The 23,299-nt window shown below is 43.4% G+C and overlaps 1 protein-coding gene across 1 annotated transcript in view; it reads right to left on the bottom strand.

Annotated features, from left to right (window-relative positions):
* Positions 1–23,299, bottom strand: part of LOC136483557 (putative disease resistance protein RGA4) — a 224,145-nt gene that overhangs the window by 27,860 nt on the left and 172,986 nt on the right. The window lies entirely within an intron of this gene.

Genomic DNA, 23,299 nt, shown 5'->3' with positions numbered 1-23,299 from the left:
CAACTATTCTATACGTCGTCTTTTGTGTTGGTGGACCGAAGGTTCCTTTGCGCCTGCTGGGTGGATTAGCTGCTAGGCAATACCAGCTGGTGCCTTCGGCTGCGGGGGATATTACGACACTTCATATGGTATCCACCCGCAGCCTTCGGCTTTTGTTGGTCTATGGCAAGTGGAGGTTGTACACCACCCTGTTGTATAGGTGTTCGCGCTCTCGTTGGCCTTTGGTTGCTGTCTTGAGCTAGTACTTTTATGAGTCTCCGCGTGGTAGCACTTGAAACGGTTTTCTGGGTTTGTAAGGACACTCGAGCTTCCATGACATCAGTGCTTTATCAATCTCTACCTCTCCCTTTGCATGGCCAAATGATGAAATGGGTGAGGGGCTGGGTTTGGTTTGATTTTATAGGCTGTGGCTTGCTGACAACTTGAATTTTGGTTGTTGAGGTGGGTAAGTGCCTTGAGTACATACACTACGGGACTCAGTGAATTTGCCGAGTGCCAGGGGCACTCGGCAAAGCCCATTTTGCACTCGGCAAAGGCTTTGCCGAGTGCTGCACTCGGCAAAGAGCACTCGGCAAAAAAACACTCGGCAAAGACGTCTTTGCCGAGTGTTTTTTATCGGGCACTCGGCAAAGCCTTTGCCGAGTGCCGACACTCGGCAAAGTTGGAACCGAAAAAAATCCGAAAAAAAACCCGAAAAAAATGGGAATTTTTACCCAAAAAAAATGTAAATTTTTTTTAATTGGTGGAGGCCCCCACCGGTCAGCGTCCATCCATCTCCGGCTTTTTTCGCGTAAATTTCACGGCTACGCGGCCGACAGGATTCGAACCCAAGACCTCTCGCTGCGCACAAACCTCCTCTACCACTACACCACACTGTCACTTGTGTCTAGATTCCGTTTTAGTTCCCAATATATTATACTAAACCGAGTGTAAATTGCTTATTTGAGGCCCTAAATGAATTCAAATCAAAAAGTGGTCAACTACAAAGTTTCATAACTTTTTGAGATCTACAATTTTCATTTAGTAAGTTTTTCCATCCGAGGTCGTTTGAAAAATTTGAATTTTAAATTTTAGAGATTCAAACGTAGTTTTGCATGATAAGATGATTTCAAATCAAAAAGTTGTCAACTACATAGTTTCATAACTTTTGGAGATCTACAATTTTCATTTAGGAAGTTTTTTCATCCGAGGTCGTTTGAAAAATTCAAATTTTAAAATTTTCAAATTCAAACGTCGTTTTTGCATGAAAAATGATTTCAAATCAAAATGTTGCCAACTACAAAATTTCATAACTTCTCAAGATCTACAAAGTTTATTTTGGTCATTTGTTCATCCGACATAGTGGTAGTAACATTGTTCACAAATCATATATATCTCTTCTATTTTCATGAAATTAATATGAGAGATGTATATTTTATGAACAACGTTATTGTCGCTTTGTCAAATAAATAAATGACCAAAATAAACTTTGTAGATCTTGAGAAGTTATACAACTTTGTAGTTGAAAAGTTTTTCATTTGAATTCATTTAGGGCCTCAAAAATTGATTCGAAAAACTGATTTGCCGAGGGCCAAAAAAATACACACGGCAAAATACCTCTTTGCCGAGTGCCAAAACATAGGCACTCGGCAAACTACGGCTTTGCCGAGTGCTAGAAAAAAAGCACTCGGCAAACTGAGAGTAAATTGCTTGTTTGAGGCCCTAAATGAATTCAAATAAAAAAGTGGTCAACTACAAAGTTTCATAACTTTTTGAGATCTACAATTTTCATTTAGTAAGTTTTTCCATCCGAGGTCGTTTGAAAAATTTGAATTTTAAATTTGAGAGATTCAAACATAGTTTTGCATGATAAGATGATTTCAAATCAAAAAGTTGTCAACTACATAGTTTCATAACTTTTGGAGATCTACAATTTTCATTTAGGAAGTTTTTTCATCCGAGGTCGTTTGAAAAATTCAAATTTTAAAATTTTCAAATTCAAACGTCGTTTTTGCATGACAAGATGATTTCAAATCAAAATGTTGCCAACTACAAAATTTCATAACTTATCAAGATCTACAAAGTTTATTTTGGTCATTTGTTCATCCGACATAGTGGTAGTAACATTGTTCACAAATCTTATATATGTATCTTCTACTTTCATGAAACTAATATGCGAGATGTAGATTTTATGAACAACGTTATTGTCGCTTTGTCAAATGAAGAAATGACCAAAATAAACTTTGTAGATCTTGAGAAGTTATACAACTTTGTAGTTGAAAAGTTTTTCATTTGAATTCATTTAGGGCCTCAAAAATTGCTTTGAAAAAATGATTTGCCGAGGGCAAAAAAAATACACACGGCAAAAAGCTTCTTTGCCGAGTGCCAAAACAAAGGCACTCGGCAAAATACATCTTTGCCGAGTGCCAGAAAAAAACACTCGGCAAAGACGTATTTTGCCGTGTGTTTTTGTTTGCCGAGTGTATTTTATTTGGCACTCGGCAAACACGGTCTTTGCCGAGTGCCCGATAAAATACACTCGGCAAAGCCTCGGCACTCGGCAAATCGCCAGTTTCCGGTAGTGATACATGATCTTGTGATGTAAAGATTCAGATCGCGTTGTACTTGCAGTATCTTCTGTATTTATGATTTTTTACCTAGGCGCTTGCTGTTTTGTGGCTTTTTCTTTCCTGGTGCCTGAGCGGGACAGGTCTTCGTCAGGTGTTTGCTCCGATGCCTGCGGCGAAGATAGGGCCTTGTCGGGCGTTTGGCTTTTTAGCCTGAATTTCAGACCTTGATGCCTGAATGATGACAGGTCTTTGTCAAGGGTGAGATGCTTTAGAGCTGTGGAGGTCGTTCCGTGCCTAGTGGCCTCCGGCCATGGGCGACGGAGGGTCCTCCTTGTCCAGTTTTGTTTGTCAAATGTCATGGCTCTGGTGCTAGCCGCTTTTGACCTTCGCTTTTCCATCCTTTATGAGGGGTTTTCCTCTTTATATTTCAGAGGAATTTTACATGGGCCCTATCTCGTTAAAAACCTCACCTTCGCAAGGAGTTCCCTCTGTGAGGAAAAGAGTGCAGGCCCTTCGTTTGCAAGAAAATGAAAGAAGAAAGAAAAAAGAAAAAATAAAACTTGTAATTAGGTGTCCTTCACTTATATTTTCGCGAAGGCCACCTTTACATTCAGATGTAAAATCTGTGGAGGTTGTCGATGTTCCATGTATGATTTGTTGTCCTCCCTTCAGTGTTGGTCAGGTGGAATGATCCTAGCCTTCCCGCAGCTGTTGCTATGAATGGTCCTTCCCATTTTGGCTATAGCTTGCCAACATTTGCCGCGTTTGGTCTCCTTCTTAGGACTAGGTCTCCGTTCTATATGTTTTTCCTGACCACTTGGGAATCTCTCCATTTCTTGGTTTAGTCTTGGTACTTGGTGATATTTTGCACCGCCTCCAACCTTAAGCCTTCGATTGTCTCTTTTGAGTAGTCTTCATCTGAAGCCAACGCATGTTTCATTGCGCGGAGGCTTTGATGCTTTGCTTCTTCGGATATCATTGCCTCTTCTCTGTATAGCAACATGAATGGGGTAAAACCCGTTGCTCTAGATGTTGTGGTACTGTGGGACCAAACGACTTTGGGCAATTCTTCCACCCATTTGCCCTTGCGGAGGCCGAACAACATTTTGGTTATTGATGAGAATACAACTCTGTTTGCTCTTTCGACGACACCATTGGACTCCGGGTGGTAGACAGATGCAAAGGCTAATGATGTCCCGATACTTTTGCAGAAGTTCCTGAAATTGTTCAAGTCAAACTGTTTGCCATTGTCTATAGTGAGGGTTCTTGGCACTCCAAATCTGCAAACAATGTTCTGCCAGAAGAAATTTTTCACTGATTCTGAAGTGATGGTTGCCAGGGGCTTTGCTTCAGTCCATCTTGTGAAGTATTCAATTGCCACAACTGCAAACTTATTCCCCCTTACGAAGGTGGCAGAGGGCCTACAAGGTCCATTCCCCATCTCTGCAATGGCCATGATGGTGATATCAGTTGTGTTTCTGCCGAAGGTCTTGGTTGGTGTGGTGATGTGCACTGACACGCTTCACAAGTTCTGACTATATCTTCTGCATCTTTGATGTGGGTGGGCCAGTAGAAACCTTGTCTGATGGCCTTCATTGATAATGCGCGTGGGCCTATGTGTGATCCGCAAATTCCTAAGTGTATTTCTTGCAACACCTCTTTGCCTTCGCTCTGTGTTATGCATCTTAGCAATGGTTGCATGACACCATTCTTATATAAGATGCCGTCCATTATAGTATAATTTCTTGCTCTGGCAGCCATTCTTATTGAGCTTGGCTCGTTCTCCGCATGGCGAGTACCGTGGATTTGATCAATGATCAATTGCCTCCAATCTTCTGTTTTAGTGAGCAAGACTTCTTTGAACGCATTTGTTGTTGCCACTATTGCTGGTTCTTTTAATTCTTGGAAAAAGGTTCCTTCAGGCATGGGTAGGTTATTTGTTGTAGCCTTCGCTAACTCATCGACTTCTGAGTTTCTGCCCTTGGTATATACTTGAGTGTAAATCCTTAGAACCTTCGCTCTAATGCTCTAACTATTGCCAAGTATTTGATCCGCTCAGGCTTGTGTGCTACATATTCTTTCTCCACTTGTCCCATAACAACTTGGGAATTTATTTTTACCAGTATTTTATGTGCCCTAATGCCTTTGCTTTGTTGAGTCCAAAACGAGGCCTTCGTACTCGACTATGTTGTTTGTTGCCTTGAATGCTAGCCTTGTTGCATACTTGGAGTGTGTGCCAGATGGTGATATCAGTACTGCGGAGGCTCCGGCTCCTTGGTGCCCCTGGCTCCATCTGTGTAGAGTGTCCATATTTGGGTTGGTGGTTGGGCGTTTCCTTCTGGCGAAGGTGTCCAGTCTGCCATGAAGTCTACCAGTGCTTGAGATTTGATTGTTCTTCTTGCCACATAGCTGATGCAAAATTGTGAAAGCTCTGTTGCCCATTTTTCTATTCTTCCTGAGGCCTCCTTGTTGCTGAATACATCGCCAAGTGGCTGGGATGATGGTACCGTGATCTCATGAGCCTAAAAGTAATGCTTTAGTTTTCTTGATGAAATGAGAATGACATATGCTATTTTTTCAATCTCTAAATAATTTAGCTTTGCCCTGGACAATGCTTCTGATATGTAGTACATAGGCTGTTGGATAACCTTCGCGTCGAGCTCTTTTTCTTGAACAAGAACAGCGCTCACTGCATGATTTGAAGCGGCTACGTAGAGTAGCAAGGGTGCCTCCGGGTTTGGCATTGTCACTACGAGATTGCTGGCTTGATAGTTTTTGAGTTGCTGGAAAGCCTTTGACTACTATTCACCCCATTCAATTTTTTTTGTGCCTCTTAGTGCTCTAAAGAAGGGCAGGCTACATTCTACGGACTTTGAGATGAATCTGTTCAGAGCTGCTATTCTGCCAGTCAGCTTCTTTACTTCATTTTTTGTTGAGGGTTCTACCATTGATAGTATGGCCTTCGTCTTGTCTTGGTTTGCGCGTATGGCTTCGGGCCCTACTATGCAGTAGAGCATCCTTCCTCTGCTCATTCCGAAGACACATTTCTCTAGGTTTAGTTTGAGGCCCGTCGTTCTAAGGTTGGCGAAGGTTTCCTTGAGGTCCTCAATGTGGTCTTCCTCATTTTTGCTCATGACTACGATGTCATCCACGTAAGCTATGATGTTCTTCTATAACTGAGGCCCAAGAACCACTTTGGTCATTCTTGCAAAAGTTGAACCTATGTTCTTGAGGCCTTCAAGCATTCTGACAAAACAATATGTGCCAAAGGGGGTTGTGAAGCTTGTCTTGTCCTTGTCCTCCTTATTTAGCCATATCTGGTGATATCCTGAGAAACAATCTAACAAGGAGAAACACCGGCAGCCGGCAGCTTTATCGACGGAGGCATCGATCCTTGGTAGTGGAAATGGGTCTTTCTTGTAGGCTTTGTTCAGATCTATAAAGTCTATGCAATCCACATCTTTCCATTCTTTTTCAGAACTAGTACCACATTTGCTAGAAATTCTGAATACTTGACTTCTCTGATTACCTTCGCATCTAGCAATCTCTGCACTTCAGCTTTTGCTGCCAAGATTCTATCTTCTGACATCTTCCTCTGCCTTTGCTTTCTTGGCTTCATGTTTGGGTTGATGTCCAGGGAATGTTAAATGATGTCCCTACTCACCCCCTGCAAATCGGAGGCTGACCAGGCGAAGATGTCTTTGTTTTTAGTGAGCAGCTTGAGGAGCTCTTTTTCTTCTTCATTCGACAAATTGCTTCCAATGGTTACCTTTCTGTCTGGGACCTCTTCTTCAAGCGGCACTATTCTTATTTCCTCTTCATCCTTAAGGTCTGTTTTCCCTTGGGCATGTCCGGAGGCTCCGGGGCACTGACAGCATTTATATTTCTTTGAGACTTGTAGATGTCCCTCTCTATGTTTCTTGCCTCTTTCTGGCTACCATATACAGTGATGATGCCATGAAGTGCTGGCATTTTCATGCAGAGATAACCCAGGTGAATGGCCAAGTTGAACTTGTTTGCGAAGCCTCTGCCGAAGATGGCGTTGTATGGGTAGTATAGATTGACAATGTAGAAGGTCACATATTCTATCCTTGTGTTTTGCTGATCTCCGAATGATATGGGAAGTGAGATTTTGCCAAGTGCATCAATTTGTTTGCCTCTAAATCCAATTAGAGGGGAATCCGGAGGCTATAGTTGGTTTTTGCTCAGCTTCATTTGGTCGAAGGCGTTGACAAAAATCATGTCTGCTGAGCTACCTGAATCGACCAGTACTCTGCTAATTTCGTAACCCGCAATGTTTGCCTTCATTACCATTGCATCTATGTGAGGGTAGCTTTCGAGATTGAGGTCTTGTTCGGAGAAGGTTAGGGGTGTCTTCGACCAATCTATGTAGCGCACTGGGCCTTGGACTGCTACATTGTTAATGAGCCTGAGATGGTCTTTCTTTTGCTTCTTTGTTTGGAATTCCAAAGATGATCCTCCGACAATTGGTAGTATCGTACCAATGGTTGGTAGAGCTATGTGTGGGTTAAGTTGATTCTCTGGGAGTGGTTCGGTTTTTGGGGCGGTCATTTGTACTACAGGCGGAGTTGGCGGCAGGGCTTCAAGCTGCCTGTTGGGTTTTTGCGGAGATTGGTTTGTTTCAGTGTAGGTGATGTGCGGAGGCCTAGGGTTTGCATAGGTAAAGGTGGCCTCTGCTCGTTGGTTGCTGGGTTGACCCTGCTGAGGGTTTTGCTGGTTACTTGGGTGCCATGCCGGCTGGAAGTTAGGGTAATATGCTGCTGCTAGGGTTGATGGGTGTATTTGGGTGGAATTGAGGCTTGGGTAGATGGGGAAATATTGTTGTTGCTGCCATGGCTTGTTGGCGGTGTGGTTGATGTCTCTAGCTTGTAGATGTTGCTGCGAAGGCTATGATTCTTGCCTATTTTTAATTCGTTGCTGGGTCTCTTTGGCGTCGGGGCAGTCTCGGGTAACGTGGCCTTTGTTCTCACCATGGAAGAAATAGTATTGCCTTCGTAGCTTGTGGTTCTAGTTCTTGTTCCAATTCTTGTTTTGATCTGGCCTTCATTTCCCGTTGGAGCCTGGAGGCTTGCTGGACTGACTTGACTACGGAGGCCTATAATCCTGCTGATGTTCCTGCTGGGAGCTAACATTGAATACCTGTTGGGCTTGCCTCGGCTGTCGCCAACTCAGATTTTTGTTGTCCCTTGACTGTTGCTTGCTATTCTGGGCTTGTGTTTGTTGTTTGTCTTGATTCTGCTCTTCTATCCTTCTGTGATGGTCACTGTTGGATCTGCAGTATTTCTCGAACTCATTGTACAGCTCTTGAATTGTGGAAGGCTTCTCCCTAGCTAGGTGACCAGCGAATGGCCCAATGCGAAGACCTTTGATTGCTGCTTCAATTGCAACATCCTCAGGTACAATTGGTGCCCAGGCCATGAGCTGTACGAACTTTTGGAAGTACTCTTTGAGTGACTCTCCGTAGGATTGCTTGCACTGGAATAGGTCGGAGGAGGTCAAGGATTCGCTTGAGAATCCCTTGAAGTTGGCCATGATTTTGTCACGAAGCTTCTCCTAAGAGTATACCGAATTTGGCCTTAGCATGGAATACCAGGCGAGGGCGTCACCTTCGGCTGCAATGATAAAAGACTTTGCAAAGACTGCATCGTTACTGCCTGTGGAGGCTATGGCTGCCTCAAAACTCATGATGAACTACCTTGGGTCCATTTTGCCGTTGAACTTCGACAGGGTGATGGGTTTGTTGGAATGCGGCCATGGCTAACTTTGGAGGCCTTCGGATAATGGAGACTTTGGGTCTATCGATCTTTGGGGTGGTGGGAGATTGTAGGGGGTGCTGAAGGTTGGCTGATTTGTAGGAGTTGACCAGGGGTTAGGTTGGCTTTGGGGTGCTAGTTTGTTTTGATTGGAGTTATTAGAAGGAGGTTGGTTTGTTTGCAGACTTTGTATTTCAGCCTGTAAGATTGCGAGCTGCTAAAGGACCTCCGACGCTTGGTGGGACACTTGTATTGCTCTCTGGTTTGCATCGAAGGTTGTGGCAAGCCTATCTCTTTCTTGCTGTGCGCGCTGCGGGTCGGCTTGTAGCTGCTAGAGCAGTTGTTCTGGTGTCGGGTTAGGGTTTACTTGGGGGTCTTCACCTGCAGGCTGATCTGCAGCCACGGCTTCCTCTCCTTTGCTGTCATGAGGCTCGGGCACATTGGCGCTTGCGTCTCGGGTGCCGCGCCTGGGCCTTCCCCGTGCCGATGGCTCACACTGGGTGTCTCTGTTGTCTTCTAGAGGCTCGGCGTAGTGGCGTATGTGCTGCGGGCGTTGCACCTAGGTCTACCCCGCGTAGGTGTCTCGCCTTCAGCTCGAGCGGAGGCCTTTATTTTGGGTGGCATTTTGGGTTTGTGCCTGGCCTAGCACGGTGGGCGCTAATGTTGGGAATCAAGGGGTTACCGATAGGAAGTGGGGGCACCTTCAGAACGCCGAAGGCCCTTAGAGAAGGAGTAAGCCGAACAAGACTCACTCGGATTCAGGGTTTCATTGAATGGAATTAATCATCCTTACATAGGGTCGCCCACCCTCCTTTTTATAGGTTACTGTACACACAGAAGCTCTTTTATGATTTTACCCTCCGATCGTACAAGCATATTCTAGAAATATTCCACCACATGGATGGACATTTGCGGCCTTCTCTTCCTTCAACCGCCTTGCAAAATGGGCCTCATTCTGTGTCCGTTGGAGGCCCATTTACTTCCTGGGGCGCGTTCTCCGTCGTGTTGGCGAAGGCCCTGCCTTCACCCACTGGCGAAGGCCTCCGACTCTGCTCGCCTGTCTTCCTTACGTGCCCTTCGCCACCGGTTTCTGATCTTCGCCTTTCCTACCTTCATCTCCGACTTGGAACCTTCGCATGCCTTGCCTCCACTAGCGAAGGTCCCTGTAAAAGACCTGCAAAGATCCCCTTTTACACAAGTTGTTAGTTAGCCTCTAGCGATCGCGTTAATGTGCCTTCACGACCTATGTATTGGTGTCCCAACAGTTTGTAATACAAGTGGCTACTCAAAGATTTCCTGTGTATTCCAGTTAGAGCATCTCTGCGTCATCGCTTATAAAGCATCTCCTATAAGCTGTTTTAGAAGAGTGCCTTAAAATTAATATAGGATATAAGAGAGCACGACTGGAGTAGATTACCTAAAACATGCCTCCTATATTTCTTTAGACACATAGGGGATAGGGAGTTGTCTCTCTGATAATGATTCTCAAGATTCAATCATACAACCTCACACTCTCATACCACCTTCCTTACCACTACAACATATATACGATACTGTAATTCTATACCAAGATTTTGTAATCTTGTATTGAATATTTTAGATATTAAATGAACTCAAATGGAAAAGTTTCAACTACAAAGATTCAAATCTTATCCAGCACTACAACTTCAGTATAAGACATGTCTCCATTGGAGATTGTTTGAAAACTTCAAAAATTTGAATTCCACAATATGTGAATTTCAAACACATATTTCAGAATCTGAACAATTAGAAATTGAAAACTTATCAACAACAAACTCATAGATTGGATCAGTGATGAAAGTCTAACATAAGGGTATGCTAAGTCCTGAGGAGAAGGGAAGCCGACCGATAGACCCCCGACCGATCTCACAAATCACCCGGGGCTCGGGGGCTATACCCATCGGGTACGCTCGTGCGTACCTTCTAGAAGGAGTCAGGGAGAGCCCGAGCTTGTGGCTGCTGCCAAGGCCCTAGACTACCGAGTGACGGTAGTACGAGACTTACTCTAACCTAGAGCATACCCGTGCCATTGCTCGGGTGACGAACTGACGTCCCGAGCCACGGGTAACAAGCCAGGCATACGGCGCTTGACAGGTACAGAGATGTCATGTCGTCTGCCCGTTCAACAGTCGCGAGGTCCTATCGGCCACTCTTTCAACAGGAAAATAGACTTCACCAGCTCTAGGGGCAGAGGCTACTCATCAGCCCCTCTAGGTGGGAGCTCATTGCCAGCCAAAAAAGCCTCGAGAAGGTTTACCTGGGGATGCTGCGCTGCAGCAGACAGCTGCTGACGCCGTCTCCTTCCTTTTTTGCTTGATATTTTTGTTTTTTGTTGCGCCAAATATTTTCCAACACCTCTAAGATGCCATGAACTTGTTGATGTTGTGCATATTGCATATTGAGACATTTTTTAGTGTCAACACAAACTATACCTTTCTATGTATCACAATTGACAACTATTTCTTCTTAATACAGCTGCACCAGTGATATATGCAACACTCTAGTAAAAAACTAAAAAGATGCTTCTCGATCAGGTGAAATCCCAGCAGATATCTCTTGGCGGCTGCCGTTCATCAAGTTCCTGGAGATCTACAACAACAGCTTCTCCGGCGAAATCCCTCACAGCATCTCAAACCTGCCGTTCCTCACGATCCTCAACCTTGGGTAGAATCGGCTTACCGGCAGCATACTGGAACAGCTTGGCGACCTTGGTCCGTTGAAATCACTAGACCTTTCAGGTAACGAGATATCAGGCCCCATCCCAGCTTCTCTCCAGAGGTTCACGGCTGAAGACTTCGCCAGCAACGACGGGCTCTACGGGGTGCCGCTGGACTCCGGGTGCCATGGGTTCCACCTGCGGATATGGCTGCCGTCGGTTTCGTGGATGGGTTCATTGCGGCGTTCTACTTCCCGCATTGGTTCTTGTTCCCTCAGTGTTGAGTAAGCCTACACTGTCAGTTCGTGGATCAAACCAGCAGTGTTGTAGTAAATATCAGTGTCGGTTCATAGACCAAACCGGCAGTGTTTGTTGTAACCATCGGTGTCGGTTCATGGTTCAAACCGGCAGTGTTGAGCAAGCCAACACTGTCGGTTTGTTTCTAACCGGCAGTGATGGTTACGACAACACTGCCGGTTTGTTGCTAACCGGCGGTGATGGACCGTTCGTAATTTATTGTTTTATAATTTATTTTAATTTATATTTTTTCGTGGAATCGAGTTTCGCTTTATATACGCTACGTAGATGACATGTCCATCAATATTAAACATTACAAATGTTATGATTACAATTCAAATATTCTTATCCACATCTCGATCCCTCAAAATAAAAAAGAAATGTTCTTGGACTTCACACATGCTTCTCGGACTTCTTACAATAATCTGGCGAGCCGCTCTGGGCCATACTGGTCCTTGTACTTCACGGATTGGGCAATGAAAAATACTCCATCTTTTTCTAATACCTCGGCTAAGATGAATTTTGCCAGCTCCGATTGTAGTGCGACGATCTCCATGTTTAGCAGCCTTTCGTGCTTATATTTCTTGCGCTGTCGTTCAAAAAAGATGATATCCAAAGAAGAATAGTAAATTATTTTGTTGAATTATTAACAGACATAAATGAATTGGGGATTATACACACCAACTTATCGGCTTCTTCTGATTTCCCGCCGATGTAGCGAAGCATTGCCCACATTACATAAAACCCGCATTCGTTGTTTCCTGCTGGCTGTGATAGGTACTTCCCTTCCATTTTGACAATCTTGAATGGGACCAGCTTCCCACCGATATGTCTTCTTCGGACACTGAGCAACATTAAAAGGAGAAACATTAGAAAGCGGTATGTGTGATTAGAAAATAATATGTTATTAGAATCGCTTACTAATTCAGCACTGACACCGGTGCATCTAGATGATGAAATGGTTTTTTCTTCGAGTCCCACACCTCGAGCCGATTTTTGGCAAGATTAACACAAATGAAGACGAAATGGTTGTTGCAATCATAGAATCCTAATTATCGAATAATCTTAATGAAAAAAGAAGCATAAAATTAAAACCCGAGCACACATACTCGCAGTTGTAGGCTAGAAGTATGTGTGTTTTCTTCTTCATCGTGAATTCATCGAAAACAGCAATCAATCTCTGTTTCAGGTCTTCCACATCACATCCATAGAGGCCTAGACATGTCCTCTCATTGACTCGCATGGGGTCCAAGAAGCCTATGTAATCCCATTTGCTTTTTAGAATGTAAAATTTTGCTATACACCTACATAAAATCATGGGAAGTGCTCAAAAGTTTACAATTTGTGAGAGTAGTTAGTTGTAAAATCGTGCGTGTAGGGTACTTACATAGTCCACAGCGTCAACATTTGAACATCGAGAGAGCGTTTCTAGTATAGCTGGAACAAGCACTCCCACTCGACATCGAACTTCTCTTCTTCAGGATAATGGAAAATATATGGCGAACAGATAATAACCTCAAAACCAAAGGCGTCCGTCTCTGTTGCTTGAGCCATGTAATATTCATGTAACTGACGCATATATGTTGTCAGATTTTTATACTCAAGATTGGGAACCAAAGGATTGCCCCTTTCATACTTCATTGCCGGTGTTGCCGTCCCTTGTACGTCATAATAGATGGTCACGGCCTCTTCCATGGTTAATCCTGGGTTGTCTTCGACGTACTTCTGTATGTTCCTTAAATCTTTATTGTGTATTTCTTCATCTCTTGTTGTAGCATATTTATTCTGTGTTTGCCTTTTGAATTTAGACTTCAACATAAATGAAGGCAGTGAGGCACAGAGATTGAAGAAACTAACACAATCTTCCTTCGAGATGTGTGCTGTAAATTTTTGTTCCATCAAGGAGGTAACGCTGCCATTGAATGGCCTTTTTCTTTTCTGTTGGTCCACTTTGGAAGCATTAGCGACCGAATCCAAGGACCTTTTCTGTGACTGCGAGGATGTCCTTGATCTTGTTTTGGGCTGAGGTGGAGGAGGAGGAGGAGGATGACGATGAGAATTCTGTTTTCCCGACGCTGATGAAGAAGGAGGGGGAGGAGGAGGAGGAGGAGGAGGAGGAGGAGTCTCTTTTCTCGGGGCTCATGGAGATGGAGTCAGACGAGGAGGAATAGAAGGAGACCTTTGTCTTCTCGGGGGTGATGGCTCCGGATGTGGAGGGGAGTGATCTCTGTTGGGAGATGGTGAGTTATCATCGTGGGTGGGCGAAGACTCGCAGTCGTCCTCATCATCAGAGGACAATTGGTGGTCAAGCTTAATGAAGCGCTTGTGCCAGGACACTTGAGAGCCCTTGTTATGACCAAGTTTCGGACTGTCTTCCGCTATGGGGTACTCAATGGGTATCTTGTTATACTTCTTATCAAGTATTATGTCAATGGTGACGTGAGCGTACCCCAATGGAATTGGGCGGCCATTAATTGTCCCATCTCCCACAGGCCAGGCCTGGCCGAGCGCCACCTTGTCCTTTGTCCATTCCTGACGGATGTACAACCTGACATTGACGGGTTCAGTGATGTCGTCCACCGAATGAGGCACATTCGCCTCTTCTTCATCGAGCGGGGTCGATCCACAGCTGCTGTGACCCCTAAACTGTGGGCTAAAGGCAGTAGCAGTAGGGTTTTGTGGTACTACTGACCCCTTGGACAGCAAAATTTGCTCGACTCACGCTTCATCGGTCGCCTCAATCCGTGCTTCCATTATGTCTTCCATCTCTTTTAGTCTCCTCAAATACTCTGCCTCCTGTTCCGCTCTACCCCTCGAGCGGCTCCGGTAAGTGTTAGATTCTTGGGGGAATGCTAGTTTCTAAGGAACAACACCGGTTCCTCTAGTGCGACCAGGGTGCTCCTTGGTTCTGAGTGCTTGGGTGAGCACGTCTTTCTCCCTATTAGAAGTGCGAGTCCCTTGCCTCACCTCCTTAATTACCTAGGAGATCCTCTGGATGAGTTCGCTTATGGGTTGATATGAGGAGCTAAAGCTCCCGTCCTCGGCGTGTCGTACTTTCCTTCCCATATAGTATACTACCAATCTAGGCTCCCAATCGGTGGTCTCAACCTGAATGCCTTCCTCAGCAAGGCGATCGATCTTTTGAAGTTCTGCTTCAAACTCTGGCATCTTTTTAGCGTAGCCACGAGAGCTGAGATGATGAGGATTCATCTCTTTCTGCGAATTCTCCTTATTCTTCCTGCTCAGTTCTAAGTACTCCTCAGATAACATGTATTCCTTGAAACCCTACTAGAAGTCCTTCTACTTACTAAACTGTCCACCATCGAAATCTGGCTCTTTATTTTGGAGGACAAAATTCTTATACAATGTCCCCTTGAAATTCTTGAAGCATGTCCCCATGATTTATTTTGCTTTTTTTGTTGACTAACTCCCTATCATACTCAGCTGGGAAAGTGAAATACTCTAGGATCTTGACATCCCATATGTAATCCTTCTCGCTTTCGGGAACCCTCCACCGGTCATCATCTTTCCCAATCCACTTCCTGTACTTAATCGGGATGAAGTCCCTAACAAGTAACTCGAGGATAGTCTTGTATTTGGTAAAAGCTATAGGTGGTGAGAGTGGATCCCTGAATTCATCGAACTAAGTAATGTGCCAGTGTGCATTCCTACCAACACGTCTCGCTTGGATCTGGCCTTCCTGCTACCCAAACCCTCTGGCTCCTCGACCGGCGGAGGCTCCTGCTAGAGACACCAAGTTAGCTATGACCCTCTCAATTGATTAGCGTGTGTGGCTACATAGTCACATGATACCAAAGTTACCTGGCCATCTTGGTCATATTGACCCAGATCTAGTAGGTCGGACGGGATCCATGGCTGCTCATTCCCACCGTCCTAATTGACATCGTCACTGTTTGTCGGATCATGCGGCTCTCCCATCCCAGCGATATCAGCCGCTTCTTATTGCTGATCTGTTCTTCGGCGATGGGGTAACAGGCGACGATGAGTCATGGCTGTGACACGATCGTGGTTAGTTTTGGCTGCGGACAACTACTAATAGCATATGTTCATATATATATATAATATGTTTAATGCAAAGTCTACTAATAAGTCCACATACAACAAAGTCAAATAATAGCATATGTTCACCTAGAACAAATTCATTGTTTGATTGACCACATACAACAAAGTCCAAATACTGTTCTACGAAACTAAGCCTACATCAACTTCCAAATAAGAAAAGCAATGACCATAGCCATAAATAAAAGCATGACATCTTTCCAAGACCAAGGAGCAATTCTCCTAATCTTCACATCTCCGGCGGGTGGCTTCTCTTCAATCTCTAGTGCCAGCGGATGGCCATGGTTTGCATTCATTGGACCATAGTAGGCCGGTTGCCCATGGTTTGCAAGGTAGGCCGGATGACTATAGTAGGCCCTCAAAGCTTCGGCTTCTATGTTGTGTTTTTTGTGTAAATTATCAGGGTAGCGATTGACTTAAGCATAGTAATCTTCCTAGGTTCGATAAATCCCAGGCATGTGACCAACATGCACTACATACCATGCCATGGTTGCCTATACATTTAAGTAAATTAGGCATGTGGTAAGTGGTAATGGTAACTCACTAAACAAGAGTTATTATTCAAGTTATTTGGCCAAACTAAATCTATTTAATGTTCTTTATCCTTGACATGATAAAAAATTACCTCAATAGTTGGACTATTTATTATTCGGAGATCAATGTGGTTTAGTAATCATACTTGCTAGCATGCAGCATCATATGTCATTGGTTAATAGTTAGCAACAGGGGTGCTCATGTGAATTTCTCAAGTAAGCAAGCATACTTTACTTTGGACAGGCATGGACACCCTTGCCTGTAACAAACAAAACATTGAAGTAGGTTGCTAGGAATGCAAATAAAAGCATGTTACTCATCCTCCAAGCAATCCAGGTTACATTTCAAATGAAAATTTTGCAGGGCTACAAAGTCTATTTTACTAAATCACATAATGCACATAAAATACTCACTTTGCAAACCACTGTAATAGAAACGTATTAAAGACTAGGAACATCAAAATAAAATAGAAAGCTCCAAGCATAAACTAATGAACAGATGCAGTTTTACAGAGCAACCAATGCACACATCACATCCAATAGTAACTGTGTGAATATGGGGAATGGTACAAGGAAGTTCTAGATATGGAAACTGTTTCCATACATCAAAAAGGGAGTTCTAGATCTTAAAGTAAAAGCACCTCAAAGTAATAAGGAACAAATCTCTACTAGTGACACTTAATTCGAATCTGCACTACTCTTGTTCCTTGTTTACAAATTAGAACCATTGATTTCGCCTTAGTATTCACAAACTTCACATTAGCTATTGGGAAGGCAACAACCGTGGGGCATTTCATCGAACACTTAGCGGGCAATGAGCCACGCACTCACCATGGGGGCTAGAAATGCAGTTGTCCGCGCGCTCCTGAAGGCCACGGCGCTGCTCTGGCGTGGGGCGGTGGACGGCGTGGGGAGTGCTCCGGCGTGGGGCGGTGCACGGGCGTCGGTGTCGAAGAAGAGCAGCGCGGGTCTAGGAACGGCAGCGTGGGGGGCGGTGGACGGGTGCTCCGGTGTGGGGCGGTGCACGTGCGTCGGCGTCGAAGAAGAGGAGCGCGGGGCTGGGAACGGCAGCGCGGGGGGCGGTGGACGGGTGCTCCGGTGTGGGGCGGTGCACGGGTGTCGGCGTCGAAGATGAGGAGCGTGGGGCTGGGAACGGTTGGCGCGGGGTTGAAATTAATTTCAACCCGCGCCGGGCTTTTATACCTGACCTCATCACTGCCGGTTCTAAGTCTGAACCGATAGTGATGGGGGTACATCACTGCCGGTTCTAAGTCTGAACCGACAGTGATGAAGAAACATCACTGCCGGTTGTAAGTATGAACCGACAGTGATGAAGAAACATCGCTGTCGGTTGTAAGTCTAAACCGACAGTGATGAAGAAACATCACTGCCGGTTGTAAGTCTAAACCGGCAGTGATTGTCGTATAGCGGTTACAGCATAAGTAAGTTATCTTTTCCACTTCTTTCGAATACCTCCTACTGGCTCAACGGTTAAGACCCCGCAACTTAGCCCCCGATACCCGTGTTTGAATCCTGGGGGCCCAATTTTTTTGGTTTAATTTTATAATTTATTAAGCAGTCTAAAGGTCAAAAAGAAAAAAATAAATAAACATTGGCACACATCCTATACTAGTGCAGCGGTTAAGTCTCTGAACTCTACAGCTCGAGGCCCGAGCTCAAACCCGAGGGCTGGCACAATTATTTTAATTTTTTATATATCACTGTCGGTCTTCAAAATAAACCGACAGTGATAACTAGCATCACTGTCGGTTTCTTCGCATCACTGCCGGTTTTTTTGAAACCGACAGTGATGTTTATATACATTAAAAATTCTTTTATATACTGAATAAATAGAAGCATATGTATTCCTATGTCGAAATGGCTTATAATTTTTTTGGCAAGCTTGTACACCCAAATTAAGATCCCACACAGGATATTAGGTTTTTCTAATCATTTTTTAATTTATTATATTTTTCTGTGTGCTGAATGAGATAAAAGAGGGTGAATTTTATCTTGGACCCAATAGATTTTTTCATCCACCTCAACAAAATTCTTATCCCTAGATCACATTAGAGCCTATGTAAAAGTTTGGCATCATTCCAGATCTTTTCGTGGGTAGACTCAGTTCAACCTATAATTAATCGGTGTCGTCGCGTGAAAATTCAATTAAACCTCAGAAAGTAGCAAACCATCTCTGAAAAATCCCAAACTAGGTGTTTTCTTCGCACGTGGCACGTGCAAAGCTAAGAAAAAGTTTGAGACCAATACGACACCGGAATACGTATGAACCATAGAAACCTTGATAACCTATGTGTATAGTCATGGTTGGATGAAAGGGTACATGTACCTCTGTGAAACATGTATACTCCGCCTATTTCAAAATGGCTTGAAATTTTGTTAGCAAGCTTGTACACCCAAATTAAGATCCCACACAGGATATTAGGTTTTTCTAATCATTTTTTAATTTATTATATTTTTCTGTGTGCTGAATGAGACAAAACAGGGTGAATTTCATCTTGGATCCAATATATTTTTTTCATCCACCTCCACAAAATTCTTATCCCTAGGGCACATTAGAGCCTGTGGAAAAGTTTGGTACCATTCTGGATCTTTTCGTGGGTAGACTCAGTTCAACCTAAAATTAAACGGTGTCGTCGCGCGGAAATTCAATTAAACCTCAGAAAGTAGCAAACCATCTTCAAAAAATTCCAAACTTGGTGTATCCTTCACACATGGAACATGCAAGCCTGAGAATAATTTTGAGACCAATACGACACCAGAATACCTATGAACCACAGAAACCTTGATAACCTATGTGTATAGTCATGGTTCGATGAAAAGGCAAATGTACATTTGTAAAGCATGTATACTCCGCCTATGTCGAAATGGCTTGAAATTTTTTTGACAAGCATGTACACCCAAATTAAGACCCCACACAGGATCTTAGATTTTTCTGATCATTTTTTTATTTATTATATTTTTCTCTGTGCCAAATGAGACAAAAGAGGGTGAATTTCATCTTGGACCCAATAGATTTTTTCATCCACCTCCACAAAATTCTTATCCCTAGGGCACATTAGAGCCTGTATAAAAGTTTGGCACCATTCTAGATCTTTTCGTGGGTAGACTCAGTTCAACCTATAATTAATAGGTGTCATCGCGCGAAAATTCAATTAAACCTCAGAAAGTAGCAAACCATCTCCGGAAAATCCCAAACTTGGTGTTTCTTTCACACATGGCACATGCAAGCCTGAGAATAATTTTGAGACCAATATGGCACCGGAATGTATATTTCTAGTTGCCCAACAAATGTTACACGAATTACATGCATGACAATAATTAAACACACAAAGACGTACATATTAAAATTAGAACCCAATTAAACTACGACCTTGAAAACCTAGCTAAATAAACATTAATTACTATCATAATCAATGCCGGGATCGATCGGGCCACGCACACTAACATGCCTCTGTAGCCATATATGGTAATTGATGTCACGGATTATGTATCCGCTTGTATCGATGAAGTACAATGCATGTATAAGTGCACTCTCTCGTGCCTCACAATACCGAAAGAATGGTCGGCCATAGATATAACCTACTGAACGACCACTGCCCCGGTTAGTAATCCTTATGCAGTACTGGCGTCCTTCTATAGTGAGTTGGCTGAGGTTTCCATTGTAGAAGTCCCAATCGTACCCGAGTTGCTCCGTAGCTTGGTCTAGAACGGCCCACAAGCCACATGCAGCATAGGTAAGGTCCTGTAGCGCAATCTGCATGCGGAGAAAAAGAAAAAAAATTAGAGAATGTTATTACAATAATAAACAACAAATAACCACGACTCAGGTATAAGTGACCATTTTACCACATCGCATGGTTGTAGCTCGCAAACCATTCGCTTGCTTGCAGGACGGGGATATCACCCGCATTCAAAGCAAGTGCCTTGAAGTGGGAGAAATTAGGCACATCATAGCAAATATGTTGAAGTGCCTCTAAACAGATGCGCACGGCACTTAATTAGGCGCTTATCACGTCCGGGCTCTGTATTCCCGTCCCGTGGATATGTTTTCGATGATTTGAACCCCTCACAGGGATGAAAAAACTGAGTTCACATGTCCATAGCCAACCACTTCCATAGCCATGTTCTCGACGATGTCCAAGACAAAGAACCAGCTAAGTGCTATTCGTAGCCAATCTATTGGGGATATACTCTGTGACATATATGCATGCAACAATGATATTAAACTAATTACACTTATTTGTTATCATCAAAAAGCAAAAGATGTTGGAAAATATTTCATACAATAGCTAGAACAGGGAACCGTGGAATGGCCACATTATGAGTGAATGGCTCATCGCTAGGGTGGAAACCTGGTTCTTGTGGTGGGGGAGGTCCGTTGTTCATACCACCTGATCGATAAAATGCAAAAAAAATATGACCATAAAATATATGCAAAGAAACATGAATATAAATATAGATCAAATGAATATAGATAGAATATTGGAGAAGACAACATATCAATACCATTGAAAAATGCAGGAGCCATGACCAAATCACATAGAGAGAGAGTGCATCTCTTGAGAAGTGAGAGTGAAACGTGAGAAATGAGACTGAGAGAGTTCGTAGGTGGGTGGGATCGATGTATGTGGCTGGTAGTTTGTTTTATATAGGGGGGCATGGACATCACTGCCAGTTTTTAAATAGAACTGATAGTGAAGGTGGCTATCACTGCCGGTTTCTAAATAGAACCAATAGTGAAGGTGCATATATGTAAAGGATATATTTATTTAGATACTACAGTGGGAAAGTTTTAACAAGAACGATATATTTATTTAGATAGTAATAAAATACATCAAAAACTTACATAAAATTAGAAATAAGTTACATATACGATAACAAAGACCTTACACTAAAATTCCATATACGATAACAAAGACCTATTTGCGTACAGGTCAATGTTACCATCAATGTGTATCAACACATTATAATTTAACCACCTCAGTAGCATTCTTCTTGCACCAACTAGGGTTCAAACAACAGCACCGAGGTGGTCTACGAGCTATATCGGTTGGAGATGATAAGGTGGCATCGATGAATCCATGCCTCTGCTGTACATGTCCTTTTTCTCGGTACAGTCCAGAGCACATCGGATTCAGCTCGGCACCACAGCAGATGGCTCTGTGAACCTCGTGGCATCTCCAATCTTCGGCGTTGTTCTATCTTCAGTAGCATTCTTCTAGTACCTCATGTGTGCACCATTTTGGTGGACTACGATGCATAATGATATATGTGGTTTGTTGTGAAAGGAAAATATTGTATCATGGCTGATAAGGCCTGGCTGAAACCAACATGCATGGAGATGCTAGCTCCTGGTCGAGGGCCATTTTATAAGGGCTAGCAGTTATGGTATATTTCTATTTCTGCACTAAAGTTGTCGGGGTAGGTGGGAGCAGTGTTCTAACTATTGTGGTCATGGGAGCACTATTGGCATGTGAGGAGCATCTACACATCACTGTCGGTTTTAGTTTAAAAACCGACAGTGATTGGTCCTTTTGTGTCGGTTTGAGCAACCGACTAAGATAGAAGCTATCACTGCCGGTTTTAAAATCAAAACCGGCAGTGAAGGGCCCTGCTGCCATCTTTTAGTAAAAAAATATAAAAAAACACTGTCGGTTTGGAGCCTGCCATCGCAGCCTTTTTGTAAAAAATATAAAAAAGTTTGGCCCGCCTGAGATTCGAGCGCGGGTCACGGGGTCGAGAGTGCGCGGCCATAACCGTTGAGTTAGGATAGGGAGTTCGGTTAGAATTGTTTTATTTTTTTCTTTTATCCCATCGTAATGCACTACTAAATAATAAATGCAAAATCAAAAAAGTTTGGCCCACCTGGGATTCGAGCGTGGGTCTCAGAGTACAGAATGCGTGGCCTTAACTGCTGAGCTAGGATAGGGAGTTCGCTTATTTTGCTTTTCTTTATTTATTTATTAATAGAAATAATGCAGTTAGTTTATATTCTAAAATAACACAAAAATTTGTGTCTTGATTATTTAATTCTATGATAATTAATTAATGGTCTATAATTACAAATAATAGTGTTTGTGAACATCATCTTAATATTTGATTACATAGCCAATAATTAAATTGTAGAGATGCGCACAAAATATAAATTAAATATTCAGTGTGAATTACTGATACAACATCTGCATAATGATTACATAGTTAACAATATCTAACTATCTTTAGGTGCATCAACAATGAGGGCCTCATTGTGATCAATTCGTACGTAAGCAGGTTCGTCACCCTCTTGAAGGATAGGTAGGGGTACGTTCGCCTCGAATGGAGGCATTTCCTGATAGCCCCTGTTGTCTTCTTCGTCCGTCACTCCATCGACACCGACAATCTTTCTTTTCCCTTCTAGGACTACTTTTAGCCTTCCTTTTGTCTTGTTGTCCCTTGCATAGAAGACTTGCATAACATCTCTTGCAAGGACGAAGGGGTCGTCTCTGTATGCGGTCTTAGTGAGATCAACGGTAGTAAACCCTTCGCTGTCAGTGTTGATTTTCTCGAGCCGGAACCACTGGCAGAGAAAAAGAGCTGCCTTCAACGGACCGTAGGCTAGCTCCCATATCTCCTCTATGAAACCATAGTATGTCGCCTACACGTTGCCATTTTTGTCGTGAGCATCAAAACGAACACCACAATTTTGGTATGTGCTCTTTTCATCTTGCTTTTTTGTGTAAAATGTGAATCCATTGATCTCATACCCTTGGTACTTAAGATATGTACTCGAAGGTCCCTTGGCTAAGGCATCCAGTTGATTACCCAACTTTATTCCAAGCAAGTGATGTCGCAACCAGCTGACAAATTCCTTCTTATGTTTTTTATCCAGCCAAGCCTGTGACCTACTCGGATACAGAGTTTGTAGCGATTGCCTGTGCTTGTCAATATATGGCATCACACCTTCGGCTTGCTAGAGAACAACGAACTGTGCCTGTCTAAAAGAAACAGGGTCGTCTACTGTAACAGATTTCTCCCCGATCGTTCCATTGCCACGTAGTCTTCCCTCGTGACGAGATTATGGAACTCCAACCCTTTTGATGTCTAGATAATATGTGCAGAACTCAATGGCCTCCTCCGTTGACCATCCTTCAACCATGCCCCCTTCTGTCCTGAATCTGTTCCTAACATACCTCCTGAAAACTTTCATCAATCTTTCGAAAGGGAACATCTGATGCATGTACATTGGTCCAAGGGCTCTAATTTGATCAACAAGATGAATGAGCAGATGCAATGAGATATCAAAATAAGTCAACGAAAAATGCATCTCAAGCCTAACGAGAGTTTTGGCTATGTCCCGCTGTAGCTGCTCTAGCGTGGACACATCAATGA

The sequence above is a fragment of the Miscanthus floridulus genome, chromosome 9, assembly GCF_019320115.1.
Source record: "Miscanthus floridulus cultivar M001 chromosome 9, ASM1932011v1, whole genome shotgun sequence".
Classification (NCBI taxonomy): domain Eukaryota; kingdom Viridiplantae; phylum Streptophyta; class Magnoliopsida; order Poales; family Poaceae; genus Miscanthus; species Miscanthus floridulus.
The sequence above is the reverse complement of the archived record's forward strand: the minus strand, read 5'-3'. Positions and strand labels throughout refer to the sequence as shown.